The sequence below is a fragment of the Triticum urartu genome, chromosome 4A (assembly GCF_056163025.1).
Source record: "Triticum urartu cultivar PI428250 chromosome 4A, HENAU_Tu73, whole genome shotgun sequence".
NCBI lineage: Eukaryota > Viridiplantae > Streptophyta > Magnoliopsida > Poales > Poaceae > Triticum > Triticum urartu.
Genome location: NC_141876.1, coordinates 592451992 through 592467585, shown reverse-complemented (window position 1 = coordinate 592467585; position 15594 = coordinate 592451992).

Sequence of the window (15594 nt, the reverse complement as noted above, 5' to 3'; positions counted from 1 at the left end):
AGCTCCCACTCACTTTCTTGTAAATACAGACTTCTCCAAAAGTCTGTATAAAACCAAATGCTTTGATCACACTATCAAAGCATTTATTCCAACTCCAAGAGGCTTGCACCAGTCCATAGATGGATTGCTGGAGCTTGCACACTTTGCTAGCTCCCTTTGGATCGACAAAACCTTCCGGTTGCATCATATACAACCCTTCTTCCAGAAATCCATTCAAGAATGCAGTTTTGACATCCATCTGCCATATTTCATAATCATAAAACACGGCAATTGCTAACATGATTCGGACAGACTTAAGCATCGCTACGGGTGAGAAGGTCTCATCGTAGTCAATCCCTTGAACTTGTCGAAAACCTTTCGCAACAAGTCGAGCTTTGTAGAAAGTAATATTACCGTCAGCGTCAGTCTTCTTCTTGAAGATCCATTTATTCTCAATTGCTTGCCGATCAACAGGAAAGTCCACCAAAGTCCATACTTTGTTCTCATACATGGATCCCATCTCGGATTTCATGACCTCAAGCCATTTTGCAGAATCTGGGCTCACCATCGCCTCTTCATAGTTCGTAGATTCATCATGATCTAGTAGCATGACTGTCACATCCCTAGTTCTGGTATGACCTAGACCAGCTAGTCAATTGTGCATCATGTTCAAATTCCATTTAAATTTGAAATGGGGATTTGTGAAACCCTCAGAAATCATTTCTAGAAATAACCCAGATAAAAATTGCTCCAAAAAGGTCCAAGAAAATGTTCATGTTGCTCTCTAAAAATATTGGTTAGAGGTAAAATTCAAACAAATATTTTCAGGAGCTCATAAGTATTTATTTTGGCCTTTTGGAATTAATGCAATAATTATTCGCTTTGGATATATATTAATATATATATATATATAAATATTGTCCAAAAATTATGCCAGTAGTTGAGGAGATCTGGAATAATACCACTAGCCCCTGCAAAAATTGGCATAAGAAAATAAAATGGTTTAGTATTTTTATTAAACCAAACAAATGTCAGAAAAATAGAAAAGAAAAACAAAAATGAAAAAAAACCCTACCTGGACTTACGTGCGGCCAGCTCCGGTGCTGGCCCAGCACTGTGTGGCCTGGCCGGCCCAGTTGGCCAGCCCAGCCCACCTGCCCGCCTCCCCTGTCGTCTTCCTCCCGCCAGGAGGACGCGCGCGTGGCCGCCGCGCACGAGCACACGCCGGCCACCTCCTGCTTCCCTGCTCGCCGCTGGAGGCATCCGAGGGCGACACGCACCCCCGACCCCCCTCGTCCACTCCCCTCCCCTCTGGTCGCCCTTCTCCTCCTCTGCTCTCTTCCCCGCTGCTGTCGAGCGCCACCATCGCCACCGACGCCATTCGACGCGCCCACCGTAGTCCCCTCGCCCCTCCGTCGTGCCCAAAAGCTCCACCACCTCGTCCGCTACCTCTCCGTCATGCCACGCGTCGCCGGACGCCTTGTGGAGCCGCCTCCGCCGTCATCTTCAACCTCGGACGCCGTGGATCTCCACCGCCTGTCCGTCGCCTGCAGTGCCTTCTCCGAGCCGCCGTTGCCTCTGCACGACCCGCTGTGAGCCCCGCCGTCGAACCCCCCTCTCCCCTAGCTCGAATTATTCCTCAAACACCGTCGCCGTCGAGAGCTCGGCTCCGCCGCTGATGTCGCCGCCGTGGCCACTGTCACCTAGGCTCGCAACAAAGCTCACCGTCGTTCTCAGTGCCCTCCCGCGCGTCGTTTGCACCCAACCGCAGCCCCCCTAGTGCCCCGCAGCACCTAAACCGCACGCACCCGACTCCGGCTGCCGCCGCGAGCTCTGCTCCGGCGAGCTCCGCCGTTCCCGCGGCCTCCCCTGAGCGCGGCTGGATGCGCCCGTGCACGGGCTACCCGTTGGTGGCCTCCGTGTGCCAAACCGTGGCCTCCCGCTCGTTCCGGCGAACTTTCGCCGTGGCTCGGGGTCGTCGCCGGCGAAACTCCGGCGGCTGATGTGGCGCGTGATTAGCTTCTAACCCTGCCACTTAATCCACCCCTAAGCCACTGACTATGGGCCCCAGGGCAGGGTCAAACCCTGGTCAGCTAGGTTTGACTCGGGTTTAGCCCCGGTGTCACTGACGTGTGGCCCCACACGTCAGGTTTGACCTGGTCAGCCCTGCTGACGCCTCTGTGACGTCATGCTGACGCAGTTATTTCTTGTCTGGTATTAAATTAAATCAGGAAATTCCAGAATTTATTCAAAACTTCAAAAATTCATAGAAATTCAACCGTAGCTCAGATTGAAATAATTTATATATGAAAAATTATCAGAAAAATTCAATCTATCCATCTGTACCATTTTCACGCATGACAAACCAACTTATACATGCTGTATATGAGGAATCATATAAATGGCATTTATAAAGAGTTAATTTAGAGTTGCATTTGAACCTTGGGTTCAAATGGACCTCTTCCAAATAGAATGCTAAATGCATTAGCTCAAAGCACATCACATACCCATGCCATGTTCATGCATCATAATGTTGCATATGATTGTGTATTGATTTCCGACACCGTTCCTTCTCGATAGGTCCTGCTCCGGAGACCGATCCAGAGTACCTGTCTGAGGAGCAGTGCCCCCTCTGTTGATCTACCAGGCAAGAAAACCCCCTTGTTCATTCCGATACAATCCTACTCTCTCGCTCCTGCTCTCATTTATTGCATTAGGACAACAATGATTCAACAGCGACACCCCGGCCGGATCTCCTTGTGGATGGAACCCGAATAGGCGATAAACCTGGACTAGAGTCTTGTGTGGTTAGCCAGGTTGTGGCCGACACCCTCGCCAGGCTTCCGCTTGAAGGTTGCCGAGGTACATGACGTGTACATGGTGATAAGTGGTGAGAGCGTGTGTGAAGAAGTACACCCCTGCAGGGTTATCATGATCTATTCGAATAGCCGTGTCCTCGGTTATGGACTTCTTGGATGCTTACGTGGTACATAGACAACTTAAAGTGGATACTCTAAAATGCTCAAGACAAGGGTGAGTGCTATGGATGGCCTTCTCGTAAGGAGACGAGGATGAATCCATAGTAGTGTATTGATGTGGTGACTAGTGGACTCGTGTGCGCTGCCTCACCTCAAAGAAGTTTCTCGTTGTCGTAGAACAGGATAGCCACTGAGTCAAAGCTGGCTTGCTGCAACTAAACCCCACATTACCTTTTTGATACAAATGCATGTATGATAGGATCTGATGTAAGTCTTGCTGAGTACCTTTGTACTCACGTTTGCTTTATTTATGTTTTGCAGGTGAGACATCTGTCTCACTAGTAGTACCGCTTGGACTTCCACGAGTAGCTTGCACCTCAGCTACGATCTTGTGCCCTTGGGAGGGACTTGTAGATAGTCAGACTTCTTAGCCTTTTTCTTTTGTAGTTGTCTGTACTCAGACATGTAATGCTTCCGTTGCTTGTATGCTCTGAATGATGGGTCATGTGACCCCTGTTTGTATTTAATGCTATGTGGCTCTTCTGGGCCTTTATCTATATGAGTTTACGTTATGTTGTGATGCCATGTTGTACAACACATACTTGCATGTTATGCGTACGTGTAACGTGTATTGCTATGTGTGGGATCCGACAATCTAGTTGTTTATCCTTGTCAGCCTCTCTTATGGGGGGAATGTAGTCTAGTGCCTCCTTGAGCCATAGTAGTCCGCTACAGCCCGGTTCACCGGAGTCCTGCTAGCCCAGCACTACTGTTCAGGACACTTGACTGGCCGGCATGTGTTTCACTTCGTTCCTGTGTCTGTCCCTTCGGGGAATTGTCACGCGGTGACATCCGGAGTCCTGTTAGCCCAGTGCTACAGCCCGGATTCACACGCTGTTGACCGACATGCTCGAAGTTGATTCATGTATGCCTGTCCCCATGGGTTAGTGCCGCTTTGGGTTCATGACTAGTCATGTCGGCCCGGGTTCTCTGTCATATGGATGCTAGCGATACCATCATATACGTGAGCCAAAAGGCACAAACGGTCCCGGGCCATGGTAAGGCGACACCCGTGGGAATACCGTGCGTGAGGCCACAAAGTGATATGAGGTGTTACATGCTAGATCGGTGTGACTTAGGATCGGGGTCCCGACAGCTTTGGTATCAGAGCCTGGCTGCTTGTAGGATTTCCAAGCCAACCTGGTTGAAGTTGAGTCTAGAAATTCTTTAGTTATGTAAGGGAATTGATTGTGGAAGGGAACATAAGACTCTTTTTACTCCTTATACCTCATGCCTTCTGATCTGAGTCATCCTATCTTCCTACGGGGTTAAGGAGCTAGGCTTCCTCTTCTGTCTATCAGGATCACGTGTTACTACTCCGTAGTTTCTTAGGATTGGTTGATCTGAGTCATATCCCAGTTCGAGTATCTCCGGTGTAGCCTGTTTAGTAATATTTTTGAACCTTGAGTGATGATGTTGAGGTTGGTGCTACCGTCTTTGCAGAATGTTTCATTTTGAGCATTCTACTGTCGTTATGCTGCCGGAATTGTTCTAGGAGTTTGAGAGATACTAAATTCTTGTGCTACCCTCTGCAACCTATAGTTGATGCTGAATCCATCCTAGTCTTCCTTGGTTTCGTTCTTCAGGATGTTGCCGGTTAACCGAAGTTCTATTGCTCGTAGCCGGAACCACGGAGATGGTAGGGATGAGGATCCTCCCGATCAGTCTTTGTTGGCAGAGTTCATGCTAGAGATGGAGAGGAACAAGCGTGAGTCTAACCGCTTGCTAGCACGTATTGAGGAGAACACCTCCTAGCAGCACAAAGAGTTTGTGTCCATTCATGACTTCATTGGCCTGAAACCACCTACCTTCCATCATTCCATTGAACCACTTGATGCAGATGACTGGCTCCGTAGTATCACACACAAGCTGCGTTCTGCGAACGTAGCTGAAGGTGACAAGGTCACCTATGCTGCCTATCACCTGGAAGGTCCTGCTAGTATTTGGTGGCAGAACTATGAGGCTATGCTTCCAGCTGGCCAGATACCCACCTGGAGAGATTTCATTGAGGCTTTTCGCGAGCATCACATCCCTCAGGCTCTCATTGACCGCAAGAGAGAAGAGTTTTGTAGTTTCACCCAGAGTAAGATGGCTGTTTATGCTTACAGTAGGGAATTTGAGAACCTTGCCCGCTATGCTACAGAAGAAGTGTACACAGACGCCAAGAAGCAGGCTAGGTTCCGGAAGGGTCTCAACCCCAAGTTGCGTCGTGATCTCCACTTGCACCATTGCAATACATTCCAGGCTCTTGTGAATAAGGCCATTAATGCAGAGACAGCTCAACTCACTTATGAGGAGTCTCGTAAGCATACCCGTGATTTGGGTTCTTCCTCCAGTTTTAGTTCTCAGAAGTGCCGGATTTGGGTTCCGAACTCCGCTCTTCCACCCGGTTATACACCAAGGCCTTCTTGTGTGGCACCTCACCCAGTTCAACCGTATGCTACACCCATGCCTATTGGTAGACCACTTGTCAATGCGGGTCCTTGTCCTACCTCCAAGATTTGTTACAAGTGCGGAGAGCCAGGCCACATTGACCGTATTTGCACTCAGACCCGTGTTGCTCCACCCCAGCCCGAGAAGTCTGTTGGTCGTGGTAGTAAGCCTTCACACCAGATGTTCAGTGCCAAGTTAGCCCCACTGAACTTGGACGTGTGCATCACGTCTCAGCTAAAGACGCTCATGATGATCCAGATGTCGTTCTTGGCACACTCCTTGTCAACTGTCATCCAGCTTCGGTTCTATTCGATACTGGAGCATCTCACTCCTTCATTTCCGAAAGTTATGCCCGCTTGCACAACATGTCATTTTGTGATATGCCCTCCCCACTACTCATTCAAACTCCTGGATCCAAGTGGCAAACTTCTAGGATAAGTTATGGCAATGAAATACATGTTGACAGACTTGTATTTCTAGCTTCCTTGATATCCCTCAAGTCTTCAGATATTAACATCATCTGGGGTATGGACTGGATGAAAGCTCATTATGCCAAGATTGACTGTTACACCAGGTCTGTTCAGCTCACACATCCCTCTGGCAAGATAGTCACTATCTCCACCAAAATTGCAAGGCGTCAACTATATTCTCTAAATTCCAGCCCTGTTCCTAACCTTGAAGATATCCCGGTAGTCCGCGACTTTCTGGATGTCTTTCCAGAGGAACCGCCAGGTATTCCACCTGACAGAGATGTAGAGTTTGTCATAGATCTTATCCCCGGAACCGCCCCAATTTCTAGGAGACCTTACAAGATGGCACCCTTAGAGCTAGCCGAGCTTAAGAACCAACTTGATGAGTCCTTGCAAAAGGGTTTCATCCGTCCTAGTTCTTCTCCCTGGGCTTGCCCCGTCCTCTTTGTCAAGAAGAAGGATGGTACGGACCGGATGGTTGTAGATTATCGCCCCGTTAATTTGGTCACGATAAAGAACAAGTATCCGCTCCCCAGGATCAACGATCTGTATGATCAGCTCGCTAGATCCTCAGTCTTCTCCAAGATGGATTTGAGGTTAGGATACCACCAAATCAAGATCAGAAATGGGGACATTCCTAAAATGGCTTTTGTCACTCGTTATGGTCAGTACGAGTACACCGTCATGTCCTTTGGTCTAACCAATGCTCCAGCTACATTCTCTCGCTTGATGAACTCGATCTTCATGGAGTACTTAGATAAGTTCGTCGTGGTTTACCTCGATGATATTCTTATTTACTCGAAGAACGAGGAAGAGCATGCCGAACATCTTAGACTTGTGTTAGAAAAACTCAGAGAACATCGCCTTTATGCCAAGTTCTCCAAGTGCGAATTTTGGTTGCCAGAAGTGACCTATCTTGGCCACGTAATCTCTGGTAAGGGCATTACTGTCAATCCCGAAAGAGTTCAGGCCGTTCTTGATTGGACTCCATCTGAAACGGTTAAGCAAGTTAGGAGTTTCCTTGGCCTAGCCAGTTATTGTCGCCGCTTCGTTGAGAACTTCTCCAAAGTGGCCAAACCTCTCACGGAACTTCTCAAGAAAGATAAAAAGTTTGAGTGGTCCCCACAGTGTGAGTACAGTTTTCAGGAACTGAAAAGACACCTGACTTCTGCTCCCGTACTTGTGCCACCGGATTTCACTAAAGACTTTGTTATCTACTGCGACGCCTCATGACAGGGACTAGGTTGCATCCTTATGCAAGATCGCCATGTGATTGCCTATGCATCTCGACAGTTGCATCCACATGAGGAGAATTATCCTACACATGATCTAGAGCTTGCAGCCGTAGTCTATGCACTTAAGACCTGGCGACATTACCTTCTCGGTAAACGTTGCGAGATATACACCGACCACCAGAGTGTCAAGTATATCTTCACCCAACCAGATTTGAACCTTAGGCAAAGACGTTGGTTGGAGTTGATCTCAGATTACGACTTAGGAATTACCTACACCCCAGGCAAGGGGAATGTCATGGCTGATGCACTAAGTCGTAAGTCCTATTGCAACAATCTCATGTTGCAACAGGGCCAGCCACTTCTCCATGAGGAATTATGTAAGCTTAACCTTCACATTGCTCCTCGCGGATTCCTTTCTACCTTGGTGGCGAAACCTACCCTTGAGGATCAGATCATTACTGATCAGAAGTTTGATAGGGGTGTTATCCGCATCAAGAGAAACATTAGGAAGGGAGTTGGTGGATGTTTCTCTATGGATGATCGAGGTGTTGTTTTCTTTGAGAATTGCTTGGTGATTCCCAAGAATCAACATCTGCGACAACTGATTCTTAAGGAGGCACATGAATCCCCTCTCACGATTCATCCCGGTAGTACTAAGATGTATCAGGACCTACGCCAGAGGTTCTGGTGGACTAGGATGAAGAGAGAAATTGCTCAGTTCATTGCTAACTGTGACGTTTGTCGTCGCGTTAAGGTAGAGCATCAAAGACCTGCTGGCACCCTTCAGCCTTTAGCTATTCCTGAATGGAAATGGGATAAAGTTGGTATGGACTTCATCACCGGCTTTCCCAGGACAAGGAGAGGGAATAATGCTATCTTCGTAGCCATTGATCGTCTTTCCAAAGTGGCTCACTTCCTACCTGTTCGAGAGAGTATCACTGCTAGTCAGCTCGCTGACTTATATATTTCTCGAATAGTTTCACTTCATGGTGTCCCACTAGAGATCAATTCAGATCGTGGTAGTCTTTTCACTTCTCATTTCTGGGAGAGTTTCCAAACTGCCATGGGCACCCATCTTTCCTTCAGTACCGCTTTCCACCCTCAATCAAGTGGTCAGGTGGAAAGGGTCAACCAAATCCTCGAAGACATGCTTAGAGCTTGCGTTATCTCATTCAGTATGGATTGGGAGAAGTGCCTTCCTTTCGCCGAGTTTTCTTATAACAATAGCTACCAATCCAGTCTCAAGAAAGCTCCTTTTGAGATTCTGTATGGGCGAAGATGTCGAACACCTTTGAACTGGTCAGAAATCGGTGAAAGCCAATTCTTTGGACCGGATATGATCCAGGAGGCAGAAGAGCAAGTTCACATCATTCGTGAGAATTTGAAAACAGCCCAATCTCGTCAAAAGAGCCAGTATGACCGTCGTCATAAGGAAGTGGCTTATGAAATTGGCGACAAGGCTTACCTTCAGGTTACTCCCTTGAAGGGTACCCATCGTTTCAGTATCAAGGACAAGTTGGCTCCTCGTTACATTGGTCCTTTTCTCGTTCACGCTAAACGAGGAGAGGTTGCCTACCAGTTGGAACTACCCCCACATCTTTCTCGAGTTCATGATGTCTTCCACGTCTCTCAACTCAGGCGTTGCTTCTTGGATCCCATCCGCGGAGTGGATCATGAAACGCTTGATCTCCAAGATAACCTCACATATTGAGAGTACCCCGTCCGCATTCTGGATCAAGCAGAGCGTGTCACTCAACGTCATAACATCAAGTTTCTCAAGGTTCAGTGGTCTCATCATTCCGAGAGAGAAGCTACTTGGGAGCGTGAAGATCGTCTTCGACTTGAGTACCCCGCTTTCTTTCCGCCGACTCCTGAATCTCGGGATGAGATTCTTCCGAGTGGGGGCGAGTTGTCACATCCCTAGTTCTGGTATGACCTAGACCAGCTAGTCAATTGTGCATCATGTTCAAATTCCATTTAAATTTGAAATGGGGATTTGTGAAACCCTCAGAAATCATTTCTGGAAATAACCCAGATAAAAATTGCTCCAAAAAGGTCCAAGAAAATGTTCATGTTGCTCTCTGAAAATATTGGTTAGAGGTAAAATTCAAACAAATATTTTCAGGAGCTCATAAGTATTTATTTTGGCCTTTTGGAATTAATGCAATAATTATTCGCTTTGGATATATATTAATATATGTATAAATATTGTCCAAAAATTATGCCAGTAGTTGAGGAGCTCTGGAATAATACCACTAGCCCCTGCAAAAATTGGCATAAGAAAATAAAATGGTTTAGTATTTTTATTAAACCAAACAAATGTCAGAAAAATAGAAAAGAAAAAGAAAAATGGAAAAAAACCTACCTAGACCTTACCTGCGGCCAGCTCCTGTGCTGGCCCAGCACTGTGTGGCCTGGCCGGCCCAGTTGGCCAGCCCAGCCCACCTGCCCCCCCTCCCCTGTCGTCTTCCTCCCGCCAGGAGGACGCGTGCGTGGCCACCGCGCGCGAGCACACGCCGGCCACCTCCTGCTTCCTTGCTCGCCGCTGGAGGCATCCGAGGGCGACACGCACCCCCCGACCCCCCTCGTCCACTCCCCTCCCTTATGGTCGCCCCTCTCCTCCTCTACTCTCTTCCCCGCTGCTGCCCGAGCGCCACCATCGCCACCGACGCCGTTCGATGCGCCCACCGTAGTCCCCTCGCCCCTCCGTCGTGCCCAAAAGCTCCACCACCTCGTCCGCTACCTCTCCGTCACGCCACGCGTCGCCGGACGCCTTGTGGAGCCGCCTCCGCCGTCATCTTCAACCTCGGCCGCCGTGGATCTCCACCGCCCGTCCGTCGCCTGTAGTGCCTTCTCCGAGCCGCCGTTGCCTCTGCTCGACTCGCTGTGAGCCCCGCCGTCGAACCCCCTCTCCCCTAGCTCGAATTCTTCCTCCAACACCGTCGCCGTCGCGGCTGAGAGCTCGGCTCCGCCGCTCATGTCGCCACTGTGGCCATTGTCACCTAGGCTCGCAACCAAGCTCACCGCCGTTCTCAGTGCCCTCCCGCACCTCGTTTGCACCCAACCCACTACAACATGACCCCTCATATAGCAACGCTTTTTTCCGTATCTAAAAGTCCATATATGCGTTGCGAGAGTCTTTACCAACGGATTGGGATGCGTAGCCTTATCCGGTGTTGCTAGTGCATAATGCAACGCTTGTACTATCGTTGGTAAAAGCGACCGTTGCAAGAGTACAACACATAAAACCTATTTTTACAACACTTATATACGTTGATGCTTAATGTACATGAATCCAAATCTGATTGATACGCAATAGAGAATTTGGAAGGCTTCAGATGTTGGTGCATATGTAATATGAATAATATTGTATAATGTCAACAATTAAATTAATGCTCCACATAATGATGATAATTATGTGTATCAAGTGAGGAAAAAAAAAGAGAATATACTCACAAGAGGAAGAAATCATATATCAGATAAAACTGTTGGATTACAACAATGGATATTACAGGAGGAACATCATCCAAATGTGATGCACAATCTAAAATTTTCTTGACAGCAAAATCTAAACTAAAATCATCCATCAATATCCCTACAACTTGACTAAAACTAACTGAGGAACATCATCCAACAGGAACATCCCACAACTTAACTAAAATTGAAAGCATCCATCATCATCATCATCATGAACCAGAATATCATCGTCGTCATCATCATCATCATCATCATTGCAGTATACTTGTTACGCACCCATATAATCATCCATATATCTTTTCAATCTACAACAAAAATAACAAAATGAACTATTAACACATAATGCATTGACATGATACAAGTAGTGATAAAGGCAGGATATTAGACACGTACAAACGTTGAGGGCCATGCAATATATTTTTTCTGCATTACCATTAGTATTGCAGTTTTTGCGAATCTGTACCAAATCTTCAGTTTTCGCAAGTTTTGTATTACACTGCCCAAAATGCATTTTAATTTCAGCACCATTAAGTTTAAATTCGGGATCATAACTTAGAACTGTAGCAAGAACTACGTCCTTGTTATGATTCTGGAAATATACCAGCATGAGTGTTAGTGATCATTGATGACTAATCCAGACGCCATAATATACGACATAGCCTACAGAACAATATGGCTCAATAACATTATATGGACAGATAGAACCTAGCATGGCTCAATGTTCATGGACACAACGAGCGGTAGTACAGTAGGGAGAGGGAGAGTGTATACCTTCCATGGTGTCGCCCTACATCAAGTTGGTGCATGCAGCTGCAATGCCAAGGGAAAAAGGTTACATGTGTCTTATGCATCTCTAGAACAGCGCAACACAAGTAAAGCTTCACCAAGTTCCATTCTACTTAATAAAATAAGAGAATCTATATTCGTCCCGTTCTATGTGCCCTAGTTACTATCTTGGCAACTTTACATCTTACTCAATGAATTTATCCCTGAGTTAGTTAGACTAGTCATCAACCAGTGTGTCTGCACAACAATTTTAGTTTGCCATGTATAACTATAACATTTGTATGTAATAAAAAATAAAACCACCAATTTTAAAAGAAGCATACTTTTAACTAATTGAGAAATATTACATGTGATACTGTGTTGGCTTACATGTGGCTGAAATAAATTTATTTTCATAAATGCATTTATACATACTATGTATCATTCCTATAAATAAACTTTCCAAATTATAATTTAAATTTAAATGTCTCTGATCCAGGGTTAGTAAATATACAGAGGATATTAGTCAATATCATGATTTCCTTTAATTACATAGCAGGAGTCTAAATCTTGTGTGCTCCTAAAATTAGCTATCTAGGAACCCCAAATGAACCCAATGCTTTAGTGAGTTGGTGTAAGAAAAAGGAAACCACTTTCTAGTTAGCAAAAAAACTAAAGCTAATGTACAGGAATATCTATATAATATAAAGCTTCATTAAGAAAATGTTTTCTGAAATAAACACATAGATCACTCAAATCTTCTACATAAGAAGCACATCCAATGATTATGTTATGGTTGGCTGGAGGCAGCAGTCCAACACAACTGTTTGGAACTTTGATTATGTGGTGCTGCTGGAGGCGACCAGAGCTGCAGATCACCGCAATTGGATGCTTTCACTCCCTACAACACAATTGAGTCAAGAGGAGTACTCATCAAAACATGCGTACATGATAGGTTTTTTTCTTAATAAAACAATAGTGATTGTATAGTTCTTTCTTCTGTTATGAGCTTAAAGGATGGAGAATAGAACACAAATCGCCACACTGCCATTTCCTTCACTGGACGGCCTCGCCGCCAAAGATGCCCGCGGCCGCCTAATCTGCTTCAAACTACCGTTGGTACACCTCCACTGCCACATGAACCATCGTTAGATTGATTTAGTAATTAGCCTACAACAATATATGTTGGCCATGGTCAAAACCTGAAACAGGAGAATACTAAAGATTGGAAAAGAAAATAATTAGGGCCTTGGAGATATATACTGTATTAATTACTTGTAGACCCCCACCTGAATTTTAACCATGCCTAGGTGTTTTTTGTACTAATTGCCTCAAACACACTGGTTACTGCGTATATGGGCTTCAGAATCCCTCCCTACAATGATGTTACCCTAGAAAGAATATGCAGCTAGGAGTTGATTTCTAGCCACTAATGCTTGCAAGGCAGCAGCATAGTAGGTGTATTTGCCATGGTTGAAGGCCATGCCGACCTTCCCAGCCTCAACACATCGTGACTCAGTCGAGCATGTGGTCGTCCTCTGCTTTGACACTTTAGTAGCAAAACAAAATCAAATTGACCTCAACCAGTAGGCACTTGATCCCAAACAGTAGAAAATCCTAACAACACCAGAACAACAATGTCTCCTGTTGTGCCACGAACCAGAGCAGAGGGAGGAGTGGACCAACTCACCTGAAGCCGGAGGAGGAGGAAGCTCGTGGCTGCTTCATCTCGAGCCGCAGCAAGGTTGTCCACTGTCCGTTCCTCCCCGCACGTCTACATGAGAAGTGAAGAGCAGATGTTAGAGAAGGGAGAGAGAGAGAGGATGAAGCCAAGGGAAGGGATGCACTCACTGGAGGAGACGAGGACGACATGGCCACTGACACCGGATCCGACGCCCGAAACCCTAGCCATGCGGGATGGGTCGCGGGTGGGCTTTGGTGGCAGCAAGCACTCGATCTAGCCGGATGGGAAGGCTCCACGGAGCAAAGGGACCTCGGGTTGTGCTTGGCGTTGGCAGGATTCGCCGGAGATCACCTGATGCAGCCCCCGCAGGTAGCGCAGCGAGGAGCCGCGTGAAGAGACCGGGATGGGACGCGAGAGGGACGGTTGGGTGAGGATGTGGCGGATCTGGCAGCCTCCGGAGCTGTGAGGTGGGATGAGGGGAGGGGGAGGGTCGGCGCAAGGGAGACGAGGCGGGTCGGAGGAGGGAGACGAGGCATTGGTGGCGGCGATTTGGTAGAGACGAGGGAGTCGTGGGCTCTGTTTCTCACGCGTCTCCCTCTCCTTTCCACTTTTTTTTATAATCATGATAGGGTCATGAGCTGCATATCTGCAGCGCATATACTACAACCCATATATGTGTATCTATTCTGAATTTTACAACATATACTCAAAACGTTGTAGAATTTTTGTTGCTTTATAGCGGGTTTCCTTGTAGTGGGCTGCAGCCCCCCTAGTGCCCCGCAGCACCTAAACCGCACGCACCCGACTCCAGCCGCCACCGCAAGCTCTGCTCCGGCGAGCTCCGCCGTTCCCGCGGCCTCCCCTGAGCGCGGCTGGATGCGCCCGTGCACGGGCTACCCGTCGGTGGCCTCCGTGTGCCAAACCGTGGCCTCCCGCTTGTTCCGGCGAACTTCCGCCGTGGCTCGGGGTCGTCGCCGGCGAAACTCCGGCGGCTGACGTGGCGCGTGATTAGCTGCTAACCCTGCCACTTAATCCACCCCCTAAGCCATCGACTATGGGCCCCAGGGCTGGGTCAAACACTGGTCAGCTAGGTTTGACTCGGGTTTAGCCCCGGTGTCACTGATGTGTTCCCCCACACGTCAGGTTTGACCTGGTCAGCCCTGCTGACGCCTCTGTGATGTCATGCTAACGCAGTTATTTCTTTTCTGGTATTAAATTAAATCAGGAAATTCCAGAATTTATTCAAAACTTCAAAAATTCATAGAAATTCAACCGTAGCTCAGATTGAAATAATTTATATATGAAAAATTATCAGAAAAATTCAATCTATCCATCTGTACCATTTTCACGCATGACAAACCAACTTATATATGCTGTATATGAGGAATCATATAAATGGCATTTATAAAGAGTTAATTTAGAGTTGCATTTGAACCTTGGGTTCAAATGGACCTCTTCCAAATAGAATGCTAAATGCATTAGCTCAAAGCACATCACATACCCATGCCATGTTCATGCATCATAATGTTGCATATGATTGTGTATTGATTTCCGACACCGTTCCTTCTCGATAGGTCCTGCTCCGGAGACCGATCCAGAGTACCTGTCTGAGGAGCAGTGCCCCCTCTGTTGATCTACCAGGCAAGCAAACCCCCTTGTTCATTCCGATACAATTCTACTCTCTCGCTCCTGCTCTCATTTATTGCATTAGGACAACAACGATTCAACTGCTACTTTATGCTGCGGTAGTTGAACCCATTCCTCTGCATGACCTGTCATTGCCACAGTAAATAGTTAAAACCCACTAGCATGTGTAGGAGTTGATTGAGCCATGTTGTGTTCTTACCATGCCATGCCTGCTATTGCTTAGAGTTGTGTCAGGTCTGATTCATCGGGAATGAATTGGAGTGGTACGATATGTTCTGGTGTTGAGAGTTAAGCGTGTGAACACGATTTGGTAAAGGTAGCGGTGAGAGGCCATGTAAGAGTACAGGGTGGGTTGTCTCACTGGAACCGTCCCTAAGCACTGAGTTCCGGGTATGTTGTCCAATGACTATCTACTACCACACATTGGAATGCTTAAGTGCCCCTCTCGACTTATTAGCCAACTTGATCTCTGTCCAGGAGTCGCAAATAGTTTCTGGTGTTTATAGGTAGTGTTAGTAGTCTACCAAGTGGCACCCGGCCAGGTGGGCTTGGGACAGACTAGGCACAAGTGGCACGGTGTACCAAGCGTAGATCCATCCGGCGAGGTGGGCTTGGGAACCCTGCACATATCGTTTGGGGCCGTGAGCGACACCCCGGCCGGATCTCCTTGCGGATGGAACCCGAATAGGCGATAAACCTGGACTAGAGTCTTGTGTGGTTAGCCAGGTCGTGGCTGACACCCTCGCTAGGCTTCCGCTTGAAGGTTGCCGAGGTACATGACGTGTACATGGTGATAAGTGGTGAGAGCGTGTGTGAAGAAGTACACCCCTGCAGGGTTATCATGATCTATTCGAATAGCCGTGTCC